We start from the raw sequence: 17,564 nt of genomic DNA, 5'->3' as shown, positions 1-17,564 counted from the left end.
AACCAGGTGAAAGAGTTCAAGGTGTCCCTGATGTGCCAAACAGAAGTAAACCAGATCATTCACCTTCTGATGAACCAAAGATTGATGCAATGAATGATTTAACTGAAGGAGAGGATGAGTCTGAGGATTCAGATGATAATGATGATGACCCTGAGAATGATCAAGGAAAAACTATCAAATCTACCAATGTTGTGTCCTCACAAGTTGTAATGACTGATGAACAGAGGGCAAACATTGAGTTGAGTATGAGAGAAGCTAAGAAGAGTCATCCTTTGGTTGTAAAATTGAGAAGATATGGAATAAGTTTTGTCTCATTGGCTGATCTTGATGATGATCAGTTGCAGATTAGACTTGACAAAGAGAGAGATGCCCTAAAGAAAAAGATGGGAGAGAAAAACAGAGAGAGTCAAAAATTCAGGGATTATCTCAGAAGGCACAACTATTCTGAAAAAGATCTGTCTCACTTTAACTTTGACCAACTTCAAGATTTATACAACAGTGAGAGAGAAAAGGTAATTGATAAATGTGTAAAAGAGAATGAGAAACTTGAAAAGACAGAAGCTTTGAAGAAAAAGTTTGGAGGAATGTGCGGATACCTGCTGGAGAGAGGTATGAAGCCTGAAATTGTTGAGCATCTGTCAAGAGAATCAGTGGTAGATCAGTATAACAAATTGAAGAGAAAAGAAAAGCTGAAAAGAGCTCAAACTGAAAGGTCTACCAAACAGGCTGAAGAAACTGATGAACCTCATGTTAAGAAAAGAATTATTCAAACTTTGAGGGAGAAGACAAAAGAACAAGTCAGATCAGTTGAAACACCTACTTCTCAAGAAGTAAAGCCTGAACCTGAGGATGAACCATTTGTTCCTTGGGAGAATGAAGAGATGATCAACATTCTGAGGAACATAATGATCAATCAAAGAGGAATGAGTGAAGCAGACTTTAATGTCTTTGAAAAGGAGGATCTGAAAAACCTTTTCTATCTTCAAAAGAATGAATGGGAAAAAGCTTTAAGAGAAGGTGAAAACCCAAGATACTATGCAGATGGAAGATTTGTGCCTGCTGGGTTGGCAAGAACTACTGGAATGACAAAAATGTTACTAGAACTTAAAGAACATGGAGTAGATGTTGTTGAACTTGCCAATCTTCCAAATGAAATGGTAGAGGCCATCTACATAAAGTTTTTCAACTTAAGGCCTGGGAAACCAAAGAACTCTATTCCTTTCAGGCCTCCAATTTCAAGAAGATTTCCACAAGGTAGAAGAGGTCAAGGAGGAAGAGGTGAAATAAGCAGTTCAGCACAACAAAGAACAAGACCACAATCTAATGTGGATCTACCAAGAGAACTATACTTTGACTCTGTTATTGATTCATTGAAGGTGATTATGGAGAGCAGACAATTGAGAGAGATTGTTGTTAGGAGTGACTTCCGTGAATATAATGAAGAACAGCTGAAAAGGATGGTGACTCTTAGATTGTATGATTATCGGAACAGAAACAAATGGCAGGTAGACAGATGAATGATCTGTCAAAATTCTTGTATGAAGAAGCTGACAAAGGGTTCAAGTTCTTGAAAGAAAAGAGAAGTTGGAGAACTATCCAACTTCACAAGTCAAAAAGGACTGGAAAGCTGAAGAGAATGGACATAGCTGAGAGAGATTATCAGATGACTATTAGAGAAGAGAATCCTTTGTCTAACATGAATACATGTATAAGTCTGGGAAGAAGAATGAGACGCCCCAACTACACAGTGCAGAGGAATGGCATTATAGCTGAAATTGAATACAAAGATAATGCTGATCACTTTGTACTAAGAAACTCTGATGGAAAAATACTGGGGATTATTAAGAAAGATGAAGACTTGACCTGCCTGCATAATGAAGATTTGATGGATATAAGGGATTTGGCTATACCAGAAAGTCACACTCACTACCAAGCCCTTAATATCTTCAAAATGAAAGCTGCTTCTGAGATAGTCAATCGAAGACAAGCCGTTCATAATCCAAGAAAGGGACAAGATCAATATAATAGGCTTTGTTTTGTAATGTCTTCGGACTGCTTTTGATTATGTAATTTGTTTATGTTATTTGATTATGTAATTTGACTTTGAACTTTGATGTGTATTTTTGACTAAGTGTATGTAACATTAGAAATGTTTTGGGTCAGCTGAGGTGTTCCAATCTAGGGGGAGATTGTTGAGTCAAACAATTGACCTAAGGGGGAGATTGTTGAGTCAGAGATTCGACCAAAATGAAGTATATGGATGATTGGAATCTTCTCAACCTCCTCAGAATTCGCTAAGTATGGATCCGGGCACACCTTAGACTTCCGAGCAAGCTTTTACTTAGCCGGGTACGATATTTTATCTATCGGGCAAGGTTTACTTCAAGTAGTCTTCTTTAGTGGATATCCGAGCAGGGTTTGCAAATTAGTGCATTGCCGGGCAAGGTTCACTAGTTTATGTAAATCCGGGCAAGGTTCACTTTATCAAGCAAGTCTGTTCTCCATAGCCAAGTAAAGTTCACTCCCGAGTAAGCTTTTGGCTAACCAAGTCCATGAAGCCAAGTGATTGGAAGACCGGACAAGGTATTCATTAATAATTATGGTCTGAGCAAGCTTGATGTATAAATGGAATATCTCTAAGTAACATCAGGAAAGGTTCAACTCAAGCAAGGAACAGTACTTCCGAGTACACTTTGCTAATAAGTTATATTATAGCAAAGAGTTGAAATGGACCATAGAAGAACAAGGTTGCTCGTAAGGGTTTGTCGGGCAAAGTCTGGCAAAGTCAAGAAGACTGAAGTCTACCCGGTGAGTATTTTACTTGGTAAAATACTCTTAAAGTAAAGTCTACCCGGAAACTGATCCCGAGCACACTTCTGTGTTACCAAGTCTAAGGCAGGCAGAGCACACAGTCTACTCGGAGAAGTTACTTATCCAGAGCCTACCCGGAAGACTTGTTTTACACTTAGAATATTTTCTGATTATGTAATTTCAATATGTATTTACGTTTGGGGTTTCTAGAAGGAATGACAGCTGTCCTAGGTTGGCAGGCATATAAATAGAATGTTTTTGGGCACGTCGCCAAAAGGGGCACAGAGACAACACACGGACAAAGGCAGACAAACACATTTATTAAGATAGAATATTGTGTGTGATGGCCGTCTTTGTACGGATAAACCCTCCGTCAAAAAACCCTAAATCGATAATCCTATTTGTATGATGAATGTTATATAAATGAAAATCTTTTGAGTAAATCTTGTTTGTGTTGGTTATCATTGAATACTTATTAAGCAACCGTATGTTTGTTATTGATTCCGCCTTTAACAAACAGATATCTTTCTAAATATAGCAACCCGTCATTAACTCCCTTGTCAACACATCAATCTGTGTGAGTTATGACATGATTAAGTAAGATCCAGCTGAAATCAAGGGACCCGACACTATCAATCTACAAGTAGATAGTAGGACCAAAACATGCAAGCATGCTCCACAAACTTCAATAACTGACATAATTTTCAGCGAGAAAAATAACATAAAGAGCATAACAAATGCCCCAATTACTTTCCAATGTCAGGTAAATGGCTATCCCGAATATTTACAAGAAATTATCAGGACCAAACATATACACGTACACATCGTTCAAGTAGGAGTAATTGACATATTTTTCAGCGAACGTAAGCAAAAATATTTTTGGTTTTTCTCTTTACAACCTTAAAGCACAATTTTTTTGTCTTTTTCGGATTTTTCGATACAAACGAGAAATTCACAATCTTTTTGAATTTTCAACATTTGCTTATAAATAAAATTTCACAATCTTTTTGGCTTTTCAAATTTTAAAGTATTTTTGGATTTTTCAAATTTTGAAATATAAAGACATGAAAACTAAAGACATGAAAACACACTATTTTTGAATTTTAAATTTTTTTAATGTTTTTGGATTTTATCTATACAAACGAAAAGCACAATCTTTTTGTATTTTCTATTTTCACCCCCTAAAAGCCAAAACCTAAATAAATTTTAAGGTAAAAATAAACTGAAAAATAAAGATAATTATCCTAGTTTCAGGATATCAACAAGGGTCTTTAAGCCATTTACACCAAGCAAAAAATGAAAACGCGTTTTGTCAAATGCTTTGGTAAATAAATCAAATTTTTGAAAATCGGTATGTACTTTCTCAAGGTCAATTAATTTCTTTTCAAAACAATCCCGTATGAAATGATATCGAATTTCGATATGTTTCGTTTTAGAGTGTTGTACGGGATTTTTGGTGATGCTAATGGCGGCAGAATTATCAATTAAAATGGGAGTAGTAAGAAACTTCAAACCGTAGTCGCGAATATATTGTTGTATCCACAAAAACTGGGAACAAGAACTCCAGACTGCAACATACTCAGCTTCGGCGGCTGAAGTGGAGACCGTTGTCTGCTTCTTACACTGCCAGGAAACAAGCCGGATTCCTAAGAATTGACATCCTGCTGTTGTAGACTTGAAATTAATCTTGAATCCTCCATAGTCTGAGACAGAATAAGCGGTAAGATCGAAAGTATCGTCCTTGGGGTACCATAACCCGGTTTCAGGATTACCCCGCAGATATTGAAGAATACGCTTGACCGCTGTCAGGTGAGTCACCCGGGGACTAGCTTGGTACCTAGCACATAAACAAACATCAAACATTATGTCGGGCCGAGTAGCAGTAAGATACATCAAAGAACCAATCATAGATCGATATAGGGTAGGATCGACAGTATCCTCCAATTCATCCGGTGATAAATTGTGACCCACAGAGAGAGGAGTAGAAGGGGTTTTTCCAGCAGTAATCTTGAATCGGCTCAAGACATCGTTCACATACTTTGTCTAGTGAATGAAGATTCCTTTTGCAAACTGATGAACCTGCAACCCTAAAAAGAAGTTCATCTCTCCCATCGAACACATCTCGAACTTGGTTTGCATTGATTTCTCGAATTCCTTACACAACGCGTCGTTTGCTGACCCAAAGATTATGTCATCTAGATAAATCTGAACGAGGAGAAGATCATCACCAATATTTTTATAAAACAAAGTGCAGTCAACAGTCCCACGTTTGAAACCATTATCCTTCAGATGGTCGGAGAGCGTGCCATACCAAGCTCTCAGGGCTTGATGGAGACCATATAATGCCTTGTTTAAGCGATAAACTCGGTCAGGATAATCGGGGTCTATAAAACCAGGAGGATGTAAAACAAACACTTCCTCGTGAAGTTCACTATTGAGAAAAGCACTTTTGACATCCATTTGATAAACTTTTATATTCTTGTAAGCTGCATAGGCCAGAAAGATTCGTATGGACTCCAATCTTGCAACCAGAGCATATACTTCAGTGTAGTCAATACCCTCTTGCTAATGAAAGAGTTGCACCACTAACCGTGCCTTGTTTCTCATGATCACCCCAAGATCGTCTTTCTTACACTTATATACCCACTTAGTCGGAATCGCCTTCTTGACTCTTGCAGGTTTGTCAATAAGATCCCAAACACCCAAACGTCCAAATTGCTGTAATTCTTCTTGCATGGCTTCTACCCATGATGGATCTTGAACTGCCATACCAGGAGTCGTTGGCTCAACTTGGGATAGAAAGCAAATGAATTTTGCAAGATTTACAATTCCAGACGAATGTAAATATGCATATGCACATAATACATTATTTTCATTGGACGAAGCAACTTCATGACGTGTTTGAACTGCCAAGTCAAGTTCTCCAATAATGTTTTCTTTCGGATGATAATTATGAATCCTTAGAGTGGGATTCTCCGGAACATCAACATTTTCAAATGAATTATTGTAATGTTCACCCAAATCGTGAGATGAAACATCACTATCAAGTTCAATAACTTGATCAACAACTGCAGTGTCATCAGACGATGTAGATGCATTATCAAAGAGAACTGTAGAATCATTATCAGGATCTTCAGTTCGAGCATCGATTGGAACTTCAACATCATTAGAACTTGAAAATTTTGGAATTACCAGTTGTTTTTCAAAGTAAGCACGAACCAAATCTTCATCTGGTTGATCAGTTGTTGTAGTAAATGAATTAAATAGGCCATCATAGTCAAACATCCAGTCGGGACCTTTCCCTTGAGAAGGAGTAGTGTACTTTTGACAATACACATGATACCATTCCTCAACACAACCAGACGTGAAGTTAAATACTCGTTTCTTAGGAGAAGCATAACCCAAGAAATACCCTTCAATGGATTTTTCATCAAACTTTCCCACATCCTTTTTCAACATTGTACAAGGACACCCAAACGGTTCCAAGAACTTTAAATTTGGTTTTCGATTATTCAACAGCTCATAACTTGTCTTCTTGAGTCTCATAATAGTTAGAACTCGATTGAGTATATAACAAGCAGTATTCACTGCCTCATTCCAAAATTGGACTGGAAGCTTTGAATCAGCAAGCATAGTTCTAGAAACTTCAATCAACGTTCTATTCTTTCGTTCAGCTACACCGTTTTGTTGTGGTACGTATAGGGAACTATATTCTCGATGAATTCCTTTTTGTAAACAGAAGAAATCCAATACAATATTTTTAAATTCAGTACCATTGTCACTTCGAATTCTCCTCACTTTCTGTTTGTATAGTGATTCGATCTTAGTGATTAAATTTTGAACAAGAACCGGTGTTTGATCTTTCGAACTCATAAATAAGACCCATGAGTATCTTAAATAATCATCAGTAACTACCAGGCAATACCAATCTCAAGAAATACTCGCACGATTCACTGGACCAAAAAGATCCATATGAAGTCGCTCAAGAGGAGTATTAATGGAATTCAATAACTTAGAAGGATGCAACTTTTTCTTCTATTTACCCTTTTTGCAATCAATACAGTGATTCGATAATTTAAAGTTTTTCAAAGACACACCTTCAACTAGGTCATTTTCCATTAGATAGTTCATCTTACAAACATGAATGTGACCCATTCTACGATGGCATAGAATCGAATCTTTCTCAGTTGCTTTCGAGACAAAACATGTTTCGATAGATGTTGATACTTTAGAACTCATATTTAAGACATAAATATCATTCAATCGAGGTGATCTCATGACAACCATGTCCTCGGGAATCTCATATCTCGGTTTTAGAATCAGACATTCTTTATCAGTAAATACAATAGTGAACTTTTTTTCACAGATCTAAGAAATGCTCAATAACTTATGATCTACCTTGTCACGGTAGTTGACCTTCTCAAAAGTAATATGCCCATTCGAAACATCACCTTCTTGTGTGATGATACCCCCAGAATTCCCAGCAAACGACACATAACCCCCTTGAATATTTCTCACAATTGTTAAGAGGTCGAGATTTCCAGTAATATGACGAGAACATCCATTGTCCATAATCCAGTTTTCACCAGAAATGGTCTTGGATGTACCCTACACACAAAAGAAAATGATTAGTTCAAAAAGGCAGCCCATGACTTAGTCTTGGGCACCTTTTGGTTTTCTTGAGAAACGTTAAACTTAGTTGAATTCAACTGTTGTTCAGCAACTTGAGAATAAGTTACAGGCTTCTTAGACTTTCGTCTTAGATAAACAGCTTGAACTACATTTGAGTTCACATTTTTGCATAACGGTTCAGTTGGAACAAACTTTGGTTTAACATGACCATGAGTTTCATTCACATGAACAACCTTTCGAGGATTCACGTTTGAGAACATGATGTGAGTATCATCATCATACGACACAGGTCGTTCAGAATCTCTATTATCAAAGGAACTGGTTTTGATTGATCTTTGACAAATGGGTGAAGATTCTGAGAACTCTTCTGTCCACAGTTTCTCACCATATGACCTTGTTGACCACAAAGGAAACAGCTTCGCATGTCCACATGATTGTGTTGAGATTTAGTAGTAACATATGACACAAAAGGTTGATGATGACTCACGTTTTTGGTAAAACTCTTAGCAAAATCATCAGATAACTCAGATTTATTTTTCATATAAAAATCTAAGTTAGAACAATTTGAGAAACTTTTCAAAGTATCGGTTACAGTTGACTTTATAGTGAACTTTCTTAGCATGTTTTAGAACTTGCTTAGCTTTAGTCAAAGGATCAGATGAGATTGATGTTTTAGCTTGAGCATACTAACGTTCAAGATCTTGAATCTTGGAGGTTTCATTGTGAAAAACACTCTCAATCAGTTCCGGTTTAATGATACTTATTGGAATGTCTTTCTCAGTGAACATCGTGTCTATTCCCTTTAATTTAAACACACGGCCAGTAGATGGCTTGGAAACATTTGGATTGATGAAACGCAACATATCCTCATCAGAAATTTTGAGTTTTTCTGGTTTCTTAGCTCTCACTGGTTTGATCTTAACATGATTATCTTGTTTCACCTGAGTTGTGTGCAAACCATACACAGCCTCCTCAAATTCATGAGGTTCACACCGTATGTGATTAGAACTTGGAATGTTCTTGTTCTTGTGTATGATTTCATGTTCGAACGCATCCTCAATGATGACTTTGTCAACATTTTCAACAAAGACTTTGTTGCTTTGAACATGAGGTTTCTGAGTTGTAGTTTGGACTTTAACAGTTTCAGGTTTAACTGGTTTTGCTTTTTCAGAAATCACAGATTCTTTAACAATCACATCCTCTTCTTTTCTAGCAAAAGGATTTGGTTTGTAATCATTTTTAAAAGGTGGTGGAATTTCAACAAAACTTATTCCTTTATTTGAATCTTTTTGCTTACCAGATACTTCAATTATTTCGTTTAGCAAAAAGGAATAATTTCTGAATTTGCCCAATTTTCTTTTTAACTCAAGAACCTCGTTTTCAAGCTCGGTTATCTTTGATTTATGTTTCAAAATTTCTTGAAACTTTTGATCATTGATAGTCATTTTAACCGATAACTCAGCCTTAAGATCATTATTACTTATCGTTAAAGCCTCAATTTTCTCTCTTGATGTAATTTGAGAGGTTAAGGATTGCCTATAAGTGTCCTTTAAAGAAACAATCTCTTTTAGCAAATTATCATTTTGAAGTTTTAAGGAGTCTATCTTAGGCTTGTTGTTTTACAATCGGCACATGAAACATTAGCAGAAAATTTAGAAGTTTTGCTTAGCCATTTAAGCTGATGTGGTTGAATCATTGATATTTTCCATACACGCGAAAGTAGTTGGAAGCTTTTCACTAGAATCATCTGAATCAGACTCAATATCAACATCAGAAGATAGTTCGCTTCCACTTGCATCTTGAAAATTCTCAGTCAATCGAAACATCGCTAGATTTGCTTGATTGTTATAGCACAACAATCTTTGTGACCAGTCATCCCCATCCAAGTTAGACAACATTGCTTGTGATCTAGAAGACGAAGGATTAGCTCCAAAAGACTTTCCCGCATCATTTCCACTTTTACCAGATGAATTCTAATCTTTTTTTTTGGACCAGTGTACTCCTTCTTTGGCTTATCACATTTTTTAGCAAAATGCCCAAACTCATGACATATATAGCATTTGACCTTTAATTTATCAAGTCCCAGTTTCTTGTTCAAATATGGAAGATCTTTACCCGTTCTTTGCATATACGTTTTCACTTTCTTGAATATCATGGCCATATTCCACTTCAAGTCTATCAATTCTAAATCGTCAGGATCAATTTGATCATAATCTTCATCAGTCAAATCGCTCGTGGCAATTTTACTTCTAACCCAATTCTCATATGAAGTCATGAAGGCAGATAAGAAAGCAAAATTTTGTTATGCCTCCCTGATGTTTACATTTGGTTGTGATGAGAATTGATTTGATGGTGATGAATTACCAGATCCCGTGATGCTGAAGAGAATCTCACAAACTTAAGTAGATTAAAGTTTCTAAATTGAAACTTGAGCATAACCTTTTGGCTTTCAGCAGTGTTACCCATACTTCTCATACGAATGTGTTGGAAAAACGAAGCACAAATCTTTATGCTTCCTACTTGATGAAAGATGTTTTCAGGTAAAGCCATAATGAGAGTAGAATAAGCTTTCATCTCAATTTCTAACGCTTTCTTCTCTGCAACCGAATAATGTGAGATAGCTTTAGGTGTAAAACCAATGGTCTCATCCCCAATCATTGGAACGGTGTAAACCTCATCTAAGCAATACGAACAATCAGGGTGAACTGACCCTAGATGAGCACGAAAACAGGGTTCCCATTTAGCAAAATCTCTAAATTTCATTAAACGTGGACACTTTAAATGTGAACCGATCTCGGTATCCAGTTGCAACATTTGTCGCATTAACATATTTTGGGAAGCTAATGCATACATACCAGCCATGTTTGCTAAATGACAATTTTCTCAAACTCCAAGGGTTAACACTTAAAATTATATTAACAAACTGTGAACAGTAAAGGTAACGAACTGTGAACAGTGGTTAACGAATCACAATTTAACAAAGATAAGATTGTCCAGGTAACGAATTAGGATTGATTTTAACGAATCTGAAATAGTAACTTTAATGAATCTGAAATAGATTATAACGAATTGGTCCACGAATCAAGTAACGAAACAGAAGGTTTCCTTTAACGAATCACTAAGTGTAATCTTAGCGACTTAAGTAGAGAATTATCTACAGTCGATAACGAATCAACTGATAGCGAATCAGGTTGTTACAACGGTTGTAACAAACCTCTGACAACAATTGCCACATGGCAAAAGTTGTTATAATAACAGTTAACGAAGTGGACACGTGTCACACGAAGTGAATGACACGGATCAGAAATGTAACGAACTGAGTAACGAACCGAATAACGAATTGGTTAAAATTAACGAATTACTAATAACGACTTAGATTAACGAAGGGGAATCTTCAACAGGTGATGAAGATCTTCAAATCTTCATCACCATTTTCCAGAAATCTGGAAAAAAACGATGAACACCAATACACTTTACAAATCTGTAATACTACCTCGTCAATACCCCAAATCGTTCACTTAACCTATCGAAATGCTCGGAAACACAACGCGAATCCGAATCACAACATCTCGTAACTCAAATTATTGTAAACCAAACCAATTTGATCAAAACTATTCCCCTGTTTCGGCCAAATCCGAATCCAAACCTCAATCCACACAAACACAATCCAATTAACAATTCCAAATCACAATAACTTTCCAATACCTTAACACACACTAATCCAATCCAATTCAATCCATAAAAAATCCAATTCACATCCAATTTTATTCAAGCTCAAACCGGTCACAAACTTATACGAAAATAACAATTACCAGTCACTCAGATCAAAAATTAACACTCGAATCAAGAGCAATCGAACACCGAAAGCTCTTATACCACTTGTTTGAACCTAATCCAACAGATCTAAGATCTAGTGATTATAAACTGGATCTAGTTCATGATGCTCTGATTTAATTACGTATTAATGTTATGTATAGTATTAATTGTATATAGGTGTATGTATAATATTATGTTTGAATACGTTAAGGAAGCTTGAGAGAACGATTCAACAGAGGTTCGATAATAGATTTCTCAAAACTTAAATTAAACAATGGCTGAACCCACTATTTATAGAAGATGAGTCTAGTTCGTTACACATTCCGTAACGAACTAGCCACTCACTTCGTTACATACATTAAATAAGATAAACTTAACGAATCACCCCCTGATTTGTTAAACATCCTTAAAAAATCAGGAGGGAAGTTAATTTAAGTCTAGTTCGTTAAACATCCTTAACGAACTAGATGCTAATCTTAACTAATTACAATAATAACTTAATATTTATTACATAAATAAAACGACAAATACATTAATGATAGATACGAAGACTCGAGACGCAAAACCGTGTACTAATAGTTTTCAATGAGAAAGACACTCCACTTAATTTGATCAAACCAGAGTTGATTGAAAGCGTCTTTCAAAATGAAAATTCAAATTGAATGATCTTGAAAAAGCGTTTGCTAGATCTAAGTTATCATACATCATGCTTCACATCTTAATTTGAAACAACAGCTTAATCCAGTTAAGAAAGTTCAATTTGTTAGTTCTACGAGAACCACGAGAATTGACACTATAATAAGTTTTTCAAATTGTTCAAATCTTGATTTTTACATGAAAAAGAAAGCTGTAACGTTTGATGATTTGGATAATGTAAATATCATGAAAGATTCGTATCAACCTCATGTTGCACAATCTTCTGATAAACCGTGGCGTGCGTTTGTTGATAAGAGAACATGTTTCTTATGTGGCGAACGAGGGCATGTTTGGAGAAATTGTGTAGTTAGGAAAGTTAAGAATGTTAAGCCTGTTACCAAGGAACAACCCAAACTAGTTCCTGTGGTAAAGGAGATTCTTCAGAGACCATTGTCTCAGGTTGATGAGACTCAAATATTGTTTCAAAATGTGAATCCATGCAAGGTGGTTCATGTTAATGAAATGTCTGTTAATTTAAAACCCAAATTTTCCATTCCAACACAACCGGTTTGTAAAAATGTGAGCACAAACGTGGTTCAAGCTGCTTATCTGAGACGAAAGTCTAAAATACCTGTGACTTATTCACAATCGGCTAAACTACATTTGGATTCAGTTAAGTTGAAACCTTCTACTGAAATTAAAGAGGTGCTTAAGACTGAGGCTTGGGCTGCCTTTTTAGACTAATCATGTTTCCTTTATGTGCATAGTTTATCCACGACTATATCAGGTGAAAATTGGATAATTGATAATGGATGCTCTCGTCACATTACCAACAATATTGACCTACTATCCAATGTAAAGAATATTCAAGGGGGTTATGTAACGTTCGCGGGTAATTCTGGTGGTACGATTACGAAGGAAGGAGATGTGTTAAGCGATAGCATTACGTTTGAAAAGTTAATTATTGTGACAAAATGGATCACAATTTGTTGAGTATATCTCAAATTTGTGATAAAAACTATACCACTGTGTTCACTGACAAGGAGTGCATAATACTCAAACCAGGATATGTCATTCCAAAAGACATGGTTGTTATGCGGTCTCCTAGGTCAAACAATATTTATGTACTAAATATGTGTACAAAGGTATCGACTTCTATGACTGTTGAAACGTGTTTTATCTCTAAGGAAACTGAGAAAGACTCGATTATGTGGCATAGACGTATGGGTCACATTTATGTCAGAAAGATGAACCATCTTATGGCAAATGATTTGGTTGAAGAGGTTCCCTGAAACACTTCAAGTTGACCGATCACTATGTTGCATGCAAGAAGGGCACATGGAAGAAGAAGTCGCACCTGACGAAGTTATTTAATTCCATTGATACTCCCCTGGAACAACTTCATATGGATTTATTTGGTCAAGTGAATCGTGAGCGTATTGATGGAGATTGGTACTGTTTAGTTGTAACCGACGAATATTCGAGGTACTCATAGGCGTTATTTATAAGTTCTAAAGATCTGACACTGGTTCTTGTTCAAAACTTTATCACGAATATTGATGTGTAGTAAAAAACACTTACTTTCCTTATGATTTTTTCATGGTTTTTATACTTAATTGCTTATTTTATGAAAGTATTGGGGGTTAAGTGCAATAATTTACTAAGTTTAAATGTTAATTGTAGGTTTATGAAAGATGGTGAAAAAAGAGTTAAGGTGGAAGACTTTAGGGGCCTTTTTGGTCAAGTTTCAAAGCTACAACTCAAGGCCCGACCCAAGCCCACAAGTTAGAAGCCTTACATGATTTTATATTAAGATAATTAACTTAGTTTTCAGCCATTATCCAGCCCTAAATCCCGAATTAAAAAAAGAACCCTAAATCCTGCCATAGTTGCGATCGGCAGCAGCAAAGGAAGAAAAAAAAAGAGTTTGTGGCGGCTGTGGTGGCTGTTGTGACGGCTGGAGAGAAAGAAGAACACCAAGGAGAGTCTTGTGCAGCTGCTAGGCATCAAATACATTGATAATCTCAGCCATATAACCCTAAGTAAAAATTCATAAACTTTGTTTCTTGTTCAAGAACCCTAACTAGTTGAATTGATCTTTTTCTTTGGATTGTTCTGCAAGTAATTGATTGTTTAACTTTGATTTAGTTATTCTTGGATTTTGAATGAGTTTGATTATGTTTAAGTTGATGTTTATGATGTTTTACTTGAATGTTATGGGCTGTCCAAACTTAATGAGTAGCTAATCTTGTTTGTTCTACCTAGGTTTGATGAATATTGTTAGGTTTTGACTAGTAATACGGATTGTTAATGATCATGGCTTAAATTGTTAACGTAAAGTTTGATTTAACAGTAAATTAGATTGTGTTTAGTGGCTGTGTTTTGTTTGATTATACCTAATAACCTCGTGCTTTAATTAATTAAATCGGTTTTGATTAGTTGTTGCATGTTTAAGGCTCTTTACTTTGTGTTTAGGGTTTATTTGCGGGAAGTACAACCGTAGGGATAAGTGGGTAAATTAATTAGATAAAATCAGTTGTGAAACACCTTCTTAGAGACCGAGAGGTGATGAGAAGTAAACTCGTCTCATTACTTTTACTTGTTAGAATTAAGATCGCGCGAGAGCGGGTTTTGTTCTTGTCGGGTTTGGGCGTTTGAGCGATTAATTGGTCTAGTTTAAGTTAAGTTGAATTGTTCCTCTATCCTTGGTTACGTAGTATTCGTTTCCATTAGGCTAGTGTGTCAGTGAGACCGAGAGGTGAGTCGGCATTAGAACACGTTAATAATTTGTTTTCCCGATTTGTTCTTAAAATCAACTAAGATAAGTTAGAGTTTGTTAGTGAGACCGAGAGGTGATATGACCTTCTTGAGCGAACCTTAGTTGTGTCATCCTTTAGAACCGGTGTCGTGAGAGTTTTCAATCCATTGTCTTGTCATCTCCTTAAATATGATTCTTACCTAGGTAGACGTTTTTATCACTGCAGTCAAAGTTTCCGAAGTTTTGTTAAAAGTTTTCATTTAGTTAAGTTAAGTAGTTAAATCAATTCTAAAAAAATCAATTAAATATTTTGGTGAGTCTTGGTTAGAGTTTAGTGATTATACACGTTTTCACGTGTCTTCAAGTTCGATATCCGGACTTTCCTCATCTGTGCTATACGCGACCGGTACACTTGCCGTTTGTGTGAACTAGGATAGATTGTTTGGTTTTTAAAGCTTAGTTGCGACTTGTGTTTTATATATATATATATATATATTTTCGCACATCAAATTTTTGGCGCCGTTGCCGGGGACACGGTTTGAGGCGTATTAAGAACGACTCGAGTTAGGACTTGCCTTGTTTACTACTTGTCTTTCTTAGTTGTTTTGTTTGTTAGTTTAAAATAGTTTAGCTAATTATAGTTTCTTTTATTTATTTTAATAGTTGTATGCGACGTACTCGATCTCTAGGACCACCAGAAATTGAAGGATTTCCCGAACCAGAAAGAGAGCTTTTTGAGAGACGTCGTACAAAACCGTCTTTCAGTTCATCTACATCCGTCGGTAATACGTTCTCTTCTCCTACTTTTTCTGAACCCGTCATTAGAGATAGGATTATGGACGACGCGAATCCACCACCGAGGAGGACAGTTGCAGACCGGGCCCGTCCGGTCGATGCTGGTGCGAGATCCAGCATTGCTCCACCAGCTATAGGAGTTCAAACGACTTGGCAGATTCCATCTAATGTTCTGAACACGATTGCTCATTCTGCTCAATTTCACGGGTTACTCCATGAGAACCCACATGCTCATATCACTCGCATCACACGAATTTGCGACACGTTTCATCTTGCCGGCGTATTCGAAGACGCCATCAAACTCCGAATCTTTCCGTTCTCACTCGTTGATCATGCGAGTCTGTGGCTTGAGTCCCTCCCACAGGGATCCATTGCTACTTGGGCTGCCATGCAGACCTAATTTCTTGAAAAATACGATCCTCCGGCTAAGGCCGCTCGTTTGCGTAACCAAATTCATTCTTTCCAGATGGAGGACTGTTTGATCCCCTTATTTACACTCGTTCTAATCAATACCTTAGATCTGATCCAGATCTATATGTTGATATTAATTAAACGGATCTAACTCTTTCATACCTTAGTTTGATTGTTATGTAATATATATTATCAATAATATTAATCGTGAAGCTTGAGAGAGATAGAGAATACTTTAAATATTTCTGAATACTATTAATTCTCTCAAAACTTCAACACTTTACAAGTGAACAGTGGTTAACTATATATAGAAGACGATCTGGTTCGCTAACATCCCCTAGCGAACCAGCTTCCCCTTCGTTAACTAAATTAACTTAACGAACCACCCCCTGATTCGTTAACATCCCCTAACGAATCAAGAGGGAATACATTATATCGTCCTAGTTCGCTAACATTCCTAGCGAACTAGACTTAACCTTAACGAACTAGTCTTAGTTCGCTGACATTCCCTGGCGAACTAGACTGAACATAGCGAATTAGATAAATAAACATTAAATATTACATTAAAATAATCAAATAAACATTAAGGATAATTACAAAGACTCGAGACGCAAAAACCGTGCACTAACAGACACCCCCTCGTCTTGAGCTCTTTGTCTTTAACTTATTTGAAACGCTTAGTCTGCCAATCTCTGCAACTATGAATCCCATGTTCATGGCATACACGAACAACACGTTGGAATTGCATAGCCATGTCGTAATCTTCTTGGCGTTCACACAAAATTTTCTTCCTGTGTAGCACGTCATTGTCTGTCTCTGATAAATTAACCAACCACATCGGATCGATTATCTTGATGAGCTCAGTCTGTTGTCCTCGACCACGAACAATAACGGCCTCGCCAGTACGATTTTCATAGTACCAACGGTTGAAAGACAGATAAATATCTTGCGGCATTGTCTTCACAGGAACTCTTTTCATTGTCTTTGGTGGCTTCACTTTCAAAAAAAGTTTCTTCCAGCCGGTCCTTGGATTAATCTCATCAGTACGTTTACGTCTTGGGACCTGGGGCTTGAAGAACTTGAAGCCATGATTGACCTCGAACAGTAAGTGTTGATGAAACCACTCAGCAGTTCGGTTGCCCCCACGATTGATAAATGGACGTCTCGCGAGGGTGCGTACATCCCAACGTGGTAATGTTAACACATCCATTATCCTCTCGTAATATTGCACACCTTTTTCTCATTTCACAATACATACCTTAAGGTCTGAATCATAAAGCCAGGAGACAATATCACCATGTACCTTAGAAACCGTCTTCAAAGGTAGTCTTCTGATTTGCCTAAATCCAAGCAACAGCGGCATCCTTTCTTTCTTTATCTACATACCGAAAAGCATTGATGATCTTACCCACTTTCTGGCGTTTGAACCATCTTTCAATGTCATCATCAGTCACTTCTTTGAGTGAAGGAACCGTTCGCTGCACAATCTTCTCCAAATCATCCTCAGTTTCTTTAATTACGTCTTCATGAAATACCGGAGCACCTTGATCAACATTTGCGTGTTGATACAAGTCCAGGTACTCTTCAGCAGTAACATCCTCCATTTCAATCTCCTCGTTCTCATAAATAAAGTCTGTATTCATAAATACTGGATCATCTTCCATTTTGTTCTCATTGATCACTTCGACATCGGGCTCAGTCTCTA

This window comes from Bidens hawaiensis, unplaced genomic scaffold (genome assembly GCF_021521415.1).
Source record: "Bidens hawaiensis isolate Kalapana, Puna unplaced genomic scaffold, B.hawaiensis_p1.1 tig00010420_1, whole genome shotgun sequence".
Taxonomy (NCBI): Eukaryota; Viridiplantae; Streptophyta; class Magnoliopsida; order Asterales; family Asteraceae; genus Bidens; species Bidens hawaiensis.
This window is presented reverse-complemented; position numbering follows the sequence as displayed.